At 35.2% G+C, this 12,070-nt stretch overlaps 9 non-coding genes across 9 annotated transcripts; all 9 read right to left on the reverse strand.

The window, feature by feature from the left end:
* Positions 1-393: 393 nt before the first annotated feature.
* LOC139506576 (U2 spliceosomal RNA) lies at positions 394-586 on the reverse strand. The gene has a single exon (XR_011660243.1). It is a non-coding gene; the product is annotated as a U2 spliceosomal RNA (small nuclear RNA).
* A 993-nt stretch (positions 587-1,579) lies between these two features.
* LOC139506587 (U2 spliceosomal RNA) lies at positions 1,580-1,772 on the reverse strand. Its single transcript, XR_011660254.1, has one exon. It is a non-coding gene; the product is annotated as a U2 spliceosomal RNA (small nuclear RNA).
* Positions 1,773-2,765: 993 nt separating this feature from the next.
* LOC139506596 (U2 spliceosomal RNA) lies at positions 2,766-2,958 on the reverse strand. The gene has a single exon (XR_011660263.1). It is a non-coding gene; the product is annotated as a U2 spliceosomal RNA (small nuclear RNA).
* A 993-nt stretch (positions 2,959-3,951) lies between these two features.
* On the reverse strand, positions 3,952-4,144 carry LOC139506597 (U2 spliceosomal RNA). The gene has a single exon (XR_011660264.1). It is a non-coding gene; the product is annotated as a U2 spliceosomal RNA (small nuclear RNA).
* Positions 4,145-5,137: 993 nt separating this feature from the next.
* Positions 5,138-5,330, reverse strand: LOC139506598 (U2 spliceosomal RNA). The gene has a single exon (XR_011660265.1). It is a non-coding gene; the product is annotated as a U2 spliceosomal RNA (small nuclear RNA).
* Positions 5,331-6,323: 993 nt separating this feature from the next.
* Positions 6,324-6,516, reverse strand: LOC139506577 (U2 spliceosomal RNA). The gene has a single exon (XR_011660244.1). It is a non-coding gene; the product is annotated as a U2 spliceosomal RNA (small nuclear RNA).
* Positions 6,517-7,509: 993 nt separating this feature from the next.
* Positions 7,510-7,702, reverse strand: LOC139506578 (U2 spliceosomal RNA). The gene has a single exon (XR_011660245.1). It is a non-coding gene; the product is annotated as a U2 spliceosomal RNA (small nuclear RNA).
* A 993-nt stretch (positions 7,703-8,695) lies between these two features.
* On the reverse strand, positions 8,696-8,888 carry LOC139506579 (U2 spliceosomal RNA). Its single transcript, XR_011660246.1, has one exon. It is a non-coding gene; the product is annotated as a U2 spliceosomal RNA (small nuclear RNA).
* Positions 8,889-9,881: 993 nt separating this feature from the next.
* On the reverse strand, positions 9,882-10,075 carry LOC139506595 (U2 spliceosomal RNA). The gene has a single exon (XR_011660262.1). It is a non-coding gene; the product is annotated as a U2 spliceosomal RNA (small nuclear RNA).
* Positions 10,076-12,070: the final 1,995 nt, after the last annotated feature.

The raw sequence follows: 12,070 nt of genomic DNA on the forward strand, positions 1-12,070 counted from the left end.
ACGTAATTCTTTTCCCCGCGTTTTTCCGTAACGCTAAAAATTCATAGTTTCTTTTTAGGAACGAGAATACATTATTACACTGACATGTGCTGTTATAAATACAAGAAAGCGACAACAAAAATATTACATTACAAGGAAAGAAAATAACTTTTTAGAGAACAGACATAAAATAAAATGCAACTTATTTCACATGCACGAGAAGTAAAATTATTTACAACAATGAGTAAAACTATACAATTTACACAAACTCCTTAAAAAGAATACTAAGAAAGATATATAGAAAAAGTACACATGTAGCAGTGAAAAGCATTAGAGAATATTTTACTGGGGCTGTTTCGCAGGCTATTGAAGGGAAAGCTACTTTTCTATTTTAATTTATTTTCTCCCCAAATAGGGGAGTGAGCCGATCCTGGAGGTACTGCAATACCAGGCCAACTCGTGGCAAGAGCGGTGCAAGCACCTAACATCTCACCTAGTTGCAAAAATCAGTTTAATATCGAAGTACCCACATGGGGTACGTATCAGATATTAAGCTGATAAGAACAGATACTACACTTTGATCTTAGCCAAAAGGCCGAGAAGCGATACTCAAATCTCTCCGAGTTTCCAAAGCCTACAAATCCTATTTCTTACTCAAACACGGTGTTTTAATTTTAACCAAAGCTACACAACTTTTGCAAATTTATATACAAAAAGCACACGAAACACGAGATCTTGATTTGCTTCAAATACCTGACAGCATGAAACGATTTCTGCATGACAAAACGGGTGTGAAAATAAAAAGCGGCTTGTGAAATACGGCAAGTCGCGAGAATACATTTTTAAACGTATATCATACGTATACGTATTTAATCTTAATCGAACGAAATAACATGATCATGTTGATTCATCCTAGGTCCGACGAACGCAGTTTTTAAAGCCTAGGAAATTTCTAGGAAATTTCTTTAATCACAAAATAAATTCAACGCTTTTTCACAATCTGCACGGACTTTTCACTGTCTCGTTTAGTTAACACAAATATAAACAGTTCATCTGTTCTATTTTTTTTTAAGGAATTGACCGGTACAGCTATTTTTAAATAAATTTTAGAAGGAGGAAAAAACTTACCGGCCGACTGCAGTTTCCATCGTTTGCCCTCGTTCTGAGGCGACGTCGCTATTAACGATGATTGAAACAGTAGAAGGGGACGTAATTCTTTTCCCCGCGTTTTTCCGTAACGCTAAAAATTCATAGTTTCTTTTTAGGAACGAGAATACATTATTACACTGACATGTGCTGTTATAAATACAAGAAAGCGACAACAAAAATATTACATTACAAGGAAAGAAAATAACTTTTTAGAGAACAGACATAAAATAAAATGCAACTTATTTCACATGCACGAGAAGTAAAATTATTTACAACAATGAGTAAAACTATACAATTTACACAAACTCCTTAAAAAGAATACTAAGAAAGATATATAGAAAAAGTACACATGTAGCAGTGAAAAGCATTAGAGAATATTTTACTGGGGCTGTTTCGCAGGCTATTGAAGGGAAAGCTACTTTTCTATTTTAATTTATTTTCTCCCCAAATAGGGGAGTGAGCCGATCCTGGAGGTACTGCAATACCAGGCCAACTCGTGGCAAGAGCGGTGCAAGCACCTAACATCTCACCTAGTTGCAAAAATCAGTTTAATATCGAAGTACCCACATGGGGTACGTATCAGATATTAAGCTGATAAGAACAGATACTACACTTTGATCTTAGCCAAAAGGCCGAGAAGCGATACTCAAATCTCTCCGAGTTTCCAAAGCCTACAAATCCTATTTCTTACTCAAACACGGTGTTTTAATTTTAACCAAAGCTACACAACTTTTGCAAATTTATATACAAAAAGCACACGAAACACGAGATCTTGATTTGCTTCAAATACCTGACAGCATGAAACGATTTCTGCATGACAAAACGGGTGTGAAAATAAAAAGCGGCTTGTGAAATACGGCAAGTCGCGAGAATACATTTTTAAACGTATATCATACGTATACGTATTTAATCTTAATCGAACGAAATAACATGATCATGTTGATTCATCCTAGGTCCGACGAACGCAGTTTTTAAAGCCTAGGAAATTTCTAGGAAATTTCTTTAATCACAAAATAAATTCAACGCTTTTTCACAATCTGCACGGACTTTTCACTGTCTCGTTTAGTTAACACAAATATAAACAGTTCATCTGTTCTATTTTTTTTTAAGGAATTGACCGGTACAGCTATTTTTAAATAAATTTTAGAAGGAGGAAAAAACTTACCGGCCGACTGCAGTTTCCATCGTTTGCCCTCGTTCTGAGGCGACGTCGCTATTAACGATGATTGAAACAGTAGAAGGGGACGTAATTCTTTTCCCCGCGTTTTTCCGTAACGCTAAAAATTCATAGTTTCTTTTTAGGAACGAGAATACATTATTACACTGACATGTGCTGTTATAAATACAAGAAAGCGACAACAAAAATATTACATTACAAGGAAAGAAAATAACTTTTTAGAGAACAGACATAAAATAAAATGCAACTTATTTCACATGCACGAGAAGTAAAATTATTTACAACAATGAGTAAAACTATACAATTTACACAAACTCCTTAAAAAGAATACTAAGAAAGATATATAGAAAAAGTACACATGTAGCAGTGAAAAGCATTAGAGAATATTTTACTGGGGCTGTTTCGCAGGCTATTGAAGGGAAAGCTACTTTTCTATTTTAATTTATTTTCTCCCCAAATAGGGGAGTGAGCCGATCCTGGAGGTACTGCAATACCAGGCCAACTCGTGGCAAGAGCGGTGCAAGCACCTAACATCTCACCTAGTTGCAAAAATCAGTTTAATATCGAAGTACCCACATGGGGTACGTATCAGATATTAAGCTGATAAGAACAGATACTACACTTTGATCTTAGCCAAAAGGCCGAGAAGCGATACTCAAATCTCTCCGAGTTTCCAAAGCCTACAAATCCTATTTCTTACTCAAACACGGTGTTTTAATTTTAACCAAAGCTACACAACTTTTGCAAATTTATATACAAAAAGCACACGAAACACGAGATCTTGATTTGCTTCAAATACCTGACAGCATGAAACGATTTCTGCATGACAAAACGGGTGTGAAAATAAAAAGCGGCTTGTGAAATACGGCAAGTCGCGAGAATACATTTTTAAACGTATATCATACGTATACGTATTTAATCTTAATCGAACGAAATAACATGATCATGTTGATTCATCCTAGGTCCGACGAACGCAGTTTTTAAAGCCTAGGAAATTTCTAGGAAATTTCTTTAATCACAAAATAAATTCAACGCTTTTTCACAATCTGCACGGACTTTTCACTGTCTCGTTTAGTTAACACAAATATAAACAGTTCATCTGTTCTATTTTTTTTTAAGGAATTGACCGGTACAGCTATTTTTAAATAAATTTTAGAAGGAGGAAAAAACTTACCGGCCGACTGCAGTTTCCATCGTTTGCCCTCGTTCTGAGGCGACGTCGCTATTAACGATGATTGAAACAGTAGAAGGGGACGTAATTCTTTTCCCCGCGTTTTTCCGTAACGCTAAAAATTCATAGTTTCTTTTTAGGAACGAGAATACATTATTACACTGACATGTGCTGTTATAAATACAAGAAAGCGACAACAAAAATATTACATTACAAGGAAAGAAAATAACTTTTTAGAGAACAGACATAAAATAAAATGCAACTTATTTCACATGCACGAGAAGTAAAATTATTTACAACAATGAGTAAAACTATACAATTTACACAAACTCCTTAAAAAGAATACTAAGAAAGATATATAGAAAAAGTACACATGTAGCAGTGAAAAGCATTAGAGAATATTTTACTGGGGCTGTTTCGCAGGCTATTGAAGGGAAAGCTACTTTTCTATTTTAATTTATTTTCTCCCCAAATAGGGGAGTGAGCCGATCCTGGAGGTACTGCAATACCAGGCCAACTCGTGGCAAGAGCGGTGCAAGCACCTAACATCTCACCTAGTTGCAAAAATCAGTTTAATATCGAAGTACCCACATGGGGTACGTATCAGATATTAAGCTGATAAGAACAGATACTACACTTTGATCTTAGCCAAAAGGCCGAGAAGCGATACTCAAATCTCTCCGAGTTTCCAAAGCCTACAAATCCTATTTCTTACTCAAACACGGTGTTTTAATTTTAACCAAAGCTACACAACTTTTGCAAATTTATATACAAAAAGCACACGAAACACGAGATCTTGATTTGCTTCAAATACCTGACAGCATGAAACGATTTCTGCATGACAAAACGGGTGTGAAAATAAAAAGCGGCTTGTGAAATACGGCAAGTCGCGAGAATACATTTTTAAACGTATATCATACGTATACGTATTTAATCTTAATCGAACGAAATAACATGATCATGTTGATTCATCCTAGGTCCGACGAACGCAGTTTTTAAAGCCTAGGAAATTTCTAGGAAATTTCTTTAATCACAAAATAAATTCAACGCTTTTTCACAATCTGCACGGACTTTTCACTGTCTCGTTTAGTTAACACAAATATAAACAGTTCATCTGTTCTATTTTTTTTTAAGGAATTGACCGGTACAGCTATTTTTAAATAAATTTTAGAAGGAGGAAAAAACTTACCGGCCGACTGCAGTTTCCATCGTTTGCCCTCGTTCTGAGGCGACGTCGCTATTAACGATGATTGAAACAGTAGAAGGGGACGTAATTCTTTTCCCCGCGTTTTTCCGTAACGCTAAAAATTCATAGTTTCTTTTTAGGAACGAGAATACATTATTACACTGACATGTGCTGTTATAAATACAAGAAAGCGACAACAAAAATATTACATTACAAGGAAAGAAAATAACTTTTTAGAGAACAGACATAAAATAAAATGCAACTTATTTCACATGCACGAGAAGTAAAATTATTTACAACAATGAGTAAAACTATACAATTTACACAAACTCCTTAAAAAGAATACTAAGAAAGATATATAGAAAAAGTACACATGTAGCAGTGAAAAGCATTAGAGAATATTTTACTGGGGCTGTTTCGCAGGCTATTGAAGGGAAAGCTACTTTTCTATTTTAATTTATTTTCTCCCCAAATAGGGGAGTGAGCCGATCCTGGAGGTACTGCAATACCAGGCCAACTCGTGGCAAGAGCGGTGCAAGCACCTAACATCTCACCTAGTTGCAAAAATCAGTTTAATATCGAAGTACCCACATGGGGTACGTATCAGATATTAAGCTGATAAGAACAGATACTACACTTTGATCTTAGCCAAAAGGCCGAGAAGCGATACTCAAATCTCTCCGAGTTTCCAAAGCCTACAAATCCTATTTCTTACTCAAACACGGTGTTTTAATTTTAACCAAAGCTACACAACTTTTGCAAATTTATATACAAAAAGCACACGAAACACGAGATCTTGATTTGCTTCAAATACCTGACAGCATGAAACGATTTCTGCATGACAAAACGGGTGTGAAAATAAAAAGCGGCTTGTGAAATACGGCAAGTCGCGAGAATACATTTTTAAACGTATATCATACGTATACGTATTTAATCTTAATCGAACGAAATAACATGATCATGTTGATTCATCCTAGGTCCGACGAACGCAGTTTTTAAAGCCTAGGAAATTTCTAGGAAATTTCTTTAATCACAAAATAAATTCAACGCTTTTTCACAATCTGCACGGACTTTTCACTGTCTCGTTTAGTTAACACAAATATAAACAGTTCATCTGTTCTATTTTTTTTTAAGGAATTGACCGGTACAGCTATTTTTAAATAAATTTTAGAAGGAGGAAAAAACTTACCGGCCGACTGCAGTTTCCATCGTTTGCCCTCGTTCTGAGGCGACGTCGCTATTAACGATGATTGAAACAGTAGAAGGGGACGTAATTCTTTTCCCCGCGTTTTTCCGTAACGCTAAAAATTCATAGTTTCTTTTTAGGAACGAGAATACATTATTACACTGACATGTGCTGTTATAAATACAAGAAAGCGACAACAAAAATATTACATTACAAGGAAAGAAAATAACTTTTTAGAGAACAGACATAAAATAAAATGCAACTTATTTCACATGCACGAGAAGTAAAATTATTTACAACAATGAGTAAAACTATACAATTTACACAAACTCCTTAAAAAGAATACTAAGAAAGATATATAGAAAAAGTACACATGTAGCAGTGAAAAGCATTAGAGAATATTTTACTGGGGCTGTTTCGCAGGCTATTGAAGGGAAAGCTACTTTTCTATTTTAATTTATTTTCTCCCCAAATAGGGGAGTGAGCCGATCCTGGAGGTACTGCAATACCAGGCCAACTCGTGGCAAGAGCGGTGCAAGCACCTAACATCTCACCTAGTTGCAAAAATCAGTTTAATATCGAAGTACCCACATGGGGTACGTATCAGATATTAAGCTGATAAGAACAGATACTACACTTTGATCTTAGCCAAAAGGCCGAGAAGCGATACTCAAATCTCTCCGAGTTTCCAAAGCCTACAAATCCTATTTCTTACTCAAACACGGTGTTTTAATTTTAACCAAAGCTACACAACTTTTGCAAATTTATATACAAAAAGCACACGAAACACGAGATCTTGATTTGCTTCAAATACCTGACAGCATGAAACGATTTCTGCATGACAAAACGGGTGTGAAAATAAAAAGCGGCTTGTGAAATACGGCAAGTCGCGAGAATACATTTTTAAACGTATATCATACGTATACGTATTTAATCTTAATCGAACGAAATAACATGATCATGTTGATTCATCCTAGGTCCGACGAACGCAGTTTTTAAAGCCTAGGAAATTTCTAGGAAATTTCTTTAATCACAAAATAAATTCAACGCTTTTTCACAATCTGCACGGACTTTTCACTGTCTCGTTTAGTTAACACAAATATAAACAGTTCATCTGTTCTATTTTTTTTTAAGGAATTGACCGGTACAGCTATTTTTAAATAAATTTTAGAAGGAGGAAAAAACTTACCGGCCGACTGCAGTTTCCATCGTTTGCCCTCGTTCTGAGGCGACGTCGCTATTAACGATGATTGAAACAGTAGAAGGGGACGTAATTCTTTTCCCCGCGTTTTTCCGTAACGCTAAAAATTCATAGTTTCTTTTTAGGAACGAGAATACATTATTACACTGACATGTGCTGTTATAAATACAAGAAAGCGACAACAAAAATATTACATTACAAGGAAAGAAAATAACTTTTTAGAGAACAGACATAAAATAAAATGCAACTTATTTCACATGCACGAGAAGTAAAATTATTTACAACAATGAGTAAAACTATACAATTTACACAAACTCCTTAAAAAGAATACTAAGAAAGATATATAGAAAAAGTACACATGTAGCAGTGAAAAGCATTAGAGAATATTTTACTGGGGCTGTTTCGCAGGCTATTGAAGGGAAAGCTACTTTTCTATTTTAATTTATTTTCTCCCCAAATAGGGGAGTGAGCCGATCCTGGAGGTACTGCAATACCAGGCCAACTCGTGGCAAGAGCGGTGCAAGCACCTAACATCTCACCTAGTTGCAAAAATCAGTTTAATATCGAAGTACCCACATGGGGTACGTATCAGATATTAAGCTGATAAGAACAGATACTACACTTTGATCTTAGCCAAAAGGCCGAGAAGCGATACTCAAATCTCTCCGAGTTTCCAAAGCCTACAAATCCTATTTCTTACTCAAACACGGTGTTTTAATTTTAACCAAAGCTACACAACTTTTGCAAATTTATATACAAAAAGCACACGAAACACGAGATCTTGATTTGCTTCAAATACCTGACAGCATGAAACGATTTCTGCATGACAAAACGGGTGTGAAAATAAAAAGCGGCTTGTGAAATACGGCAAGTCGCGAGAATACATTTTTAAACGTATATCATACGTATACGTATTTAATCTTAATCGAACGAAATAACATGATCATGTTGATTCATCCTAGGTCCGACGAACGCAGTTTTTAAAGCCTAGGAAATTTCTAGGAAATTTCTTTAATCACAAAATAAATTCAACGCTTTTTCACAATCTGCACGGACTTTTCACTGTCTCGTTTAGTTAACACAAATATAAACAGTTCATCTGTTCTATTTTTTTTTAAGGAATTGACCGGTACAGCTATTTTTAAATAAATTTTAGAAGGAGGAAAAAACTTACCGGCCGACTGCAGTTTCCATCGTTTGCCCTCGTTCTGAGGCGACGTCGCTATTAACGATGATTGAAACAGTAGAAGGGGACGTAATTCTTTTCCCCGCGTTTTTCCGTAACGCTAAAAATTCATAGTTTCTTTTTAGGAACGAGAATACATTATTACACTGACATGTGCTGTTATAAATACAAGAAAGCGACAACAAAAATATTACATTACAAGGAAAGAAAATAACTTTTTAGAGAACAGACATAAAATAAAATGCAACTTATTTCACATGCACGAGAAGTAAAATTATTTACAACAATGAGTAAAACTATACAATTTACACAAACTCCTTAAAAAGAATACTAAGAAAGATATATAGAAAAAGTACACATGTAGCAGTGAAAAGCATTAGAGAATATTTTACTGGGGCTGTTTCGCAGGCTATTGAAGGGAAAGCTACTTTTCTATTTTAATTTATTTTCTCCCCAAATAGGGGAGTGAGCCGATCCTGGAGGTACTGCAATACCAGGCCAACTCGTGGCAAGAGCGGTGCAAGCACCTAACATCTCACCTAGTTGCAAAAATCAGTTTAATATCGAAGTACCCACATGGGGTACGTATCAGATATTAAGCTGATAAGAACAGATACTACACTTTGATCTTAGCCAAAAGGCCGAGAAGCGATACTCAAATCTCTCCGAGTTTCCAAAGCCTACAAATCCTATTTCTTACTCAAACACGGTGTTTTAATTTTAACCAAAGCTACACAACTTTTGCAAATTTATATACAAAAAGCACACGAAACACGAGATCTTGATTTGCTTCAAATACCTGACAGCATGAAACGATTTCTGCATGACAAAACGGGTGTGAAAATAAAAAGCGGCTTGTGAAATACGGCAAGTCGCGAGAATACATTTTTAAACGTATATCATACGTATACGTATTTAATCTTAATCGAACGAAATAACATGATCATGTTGATTCATCCTAGGTCCGACGAACGCAGTTTTTAAAGCCTAGGAAATTTCTAGGAAATTTCTTTAATCACAAAATAAATTCAACGCTTTTTCACAATCTGCACGGACTTTTCACTGTCTCGTTTAGTTAACACAAATATAAACAGTTCATCTGTTCTATTTTTTTTTAAGGAATTGACCGGTACAGCTATTTTTAAATAAATTTTAGAAGGAGGAAAAAACTTACCGGCCGACTGCAGTTTCCATCGTTTGCCCTCGTTCTGAGGCGACGTCGCTATTAACGATGATTGAAACAGTAGAAGGGGACGTAATTCTTTTCCCCGCGTTTTTCCGTAACGCTAAAAATTCATAGTTTCTTTTTAGGAACGAGAATACATTATTACACTGACATGTGCTGTTATAAATACAAGAAAGCGACAACAAAAATATTACATTACAAGGAAAGAAAATAACTTTTTAGAGAACAGACATAAAATAAAATGCAACTTATTTCACATGCACGAGAAGTAAAATTATTTACAACAATGAGTAAAACTATACAATTTACACAAACTCCTTAAAAAGAATACTAAGAAAGATATATAGAAAAAGTACACATGTAGCAGTGAAAAGCATTAGAGAATATTTTACTGGGGCTGTTTCGCAGGCTATTGAAGGGAAAGCTACTTTTCTATTTTAATTTATTTTCTCCCCAAATAGGGGAGTGAGCCGATCCTGGAGGTACTGCAATACCAGGCCAACTCGTGGCAAGAGCGGTGCAAGCACCTAACATCTCACCTAGTTGCAAAAATCAGTTTAATATCGAAGTACCCACATGGGGTACGTATCAGATATTAAGCTGATAAGAACAGATACTTTTTTTTATATTTCAAACATTTTATTAATAATAGATACTTATATTGAATACAATCAATAGTTAAAATCATATATCACAGATAGTCCGATTGTAACTCAATAATAAATAAATCCGAAAATTACTGAAAATTATTTACTTTTAGATATAAATCAAATTACCGAAAACAAATTTATAAAATTAATTTTCAAAAAACCCCAATTTTGATACTGAAAACCCCCCAATTTATAAATAAACAACAAAGTGTTTTTAAATTCCTTTTACAAATCTAGATATAAACTTTCCTTTAAATAATTTACCTTTATAATTAAAACAAGCTATTGTAAACTAGTATTATATTTAAATTTAACTATAAATAAATATCGTCCGTTAAATTTTACCTATAATGTTTACCTTTAACAAAATCAAAATACACAATACATAGTGATTACATTTAACATCAAAATCAATATCGTACACACACAACCCACTAAAGTCCATAATGCATTGTCATGTGTGCTACGACAATAACTTTTACCTTTAAATTTTTGAACTGAACTATTTTAAATTCTACATGTAATAAATACATGTCAAATTCCATGTTACTTTAAACTTTAAATGAGACCGTCAACTTCTTTATAATTGAAATAATTTGAGTTTACTACAATATCAAAATCTGCCTGTAAACTGTCTAATATTAACTGTTTATGCTTATGTCTGTCCGGTTCTTTACCAATTATATCCCGCAATTCCTTATCACTGATTATATACGTGGTTATCATATTCTGGTCACTTACGCGACCTAATGCCGGTTTAGGTTTCCCTTCTACATTATTAATTAAACACAGTTGGTATGTTTCCCTTTTAACATCAGTCACTTTTCGCTTTTTACCACTAACAACTTTGTACTGTACTTCTCCAGAAAGATCGTCCGGATCTGTCGCGATATCGGACCATAACTTGGAAACGGACGAGGACTTTTCGGTATCCACGGTCTCTTGTGACGTATCCACGGTCTCCTGTGTCGTATCCTTTGTAACGGGGGAAGTATCCTGTGTAACCTGCATATCTACCGGTGTATCATCACTAATGTCACTGTTTTGAGTCTCCGGAACCGAGACTGCTTCCAACGGAACTGTTGCCTGTTTGCCTGACGGACAGTTCTTACGAATATGTCCAACGGTTCTACACTTCAGGCATAACGGTGCCCTACCCACCACGGTAAGTAGACAGTCTTTACCTGCTATACTAGTACGGTATGGTAACGATTGTACATCCTTCTCTGAAATCTCCAATGTAACTTTAATGTTCCCATTAGCAAACGTTATTCCTTCGGATTTCTCCGTTTCACGTGAACAACTAACTATTTTGCCATACTGTTCTAAAAACGATTCAACTGCAGTTAGCTTTAACCACACTGGAAGCCACAAAACTTTCAATAACACTGTTCTTGTGTCTGCACGGCTTACTGCAACTCTGGTATCTAACGACGTAAAGTCCGAATTAATCACTTTATCAGCAATATCTTCAGTAGTAAAGGTTGTATACCAAACACCACCAATATCCACCTTGAAAATCGCTGTCACATCATCCGGGTTAACAATGTTCTTTAATGCACGGATAATCCAAGTACGTGTGTTAACTGGTGAGCCATCCGTAAACGAAAACTTCGCACTGCATCTAAGTAATCCATAATCTACTAAATCCATTTTAACACTTTAACTTTTAACTTTAACTTTTCACTCGCTTTAATCTTTGCCAAAAGGCCGAGAAGCGATACTCAAATCTCTCCGAGTTTCCAAAGCCTACAAATCCTATTTCTTACTCAAACACGGTGTTTTAATTTTAACCAAAGCTACACAACTTTTGCAAATTTATATACAAAAAGCACACGAAACACGAGATCTTGATTTGCTTCAAATACCTGACAGCATGAAACGATTTCTGCATGACAAAACGGGTGTGAAAATAAAAAGCGGCTTGTGAAATACGGCAAGTCGCGAGAATACATTTTTAAACGTATATCATACGTATACGTATTTAATCTTAATCGAA

This window comes from Mytilus edulis, unplaced genomic scaffold (assembly GCF_963676685.1).
Source record: "Mytilus edulis unplaced genomic scaffold, xbMytEdul2.2 SCAFFOLD_995, whole genome shotgun sequence".
Classification (NCBI taxonomy): Eukaryota; Metazoa; Mollusca; class Bivalvia; order Mytilida; family Mytilidae; genus Mytilus; species Mytilus edulis.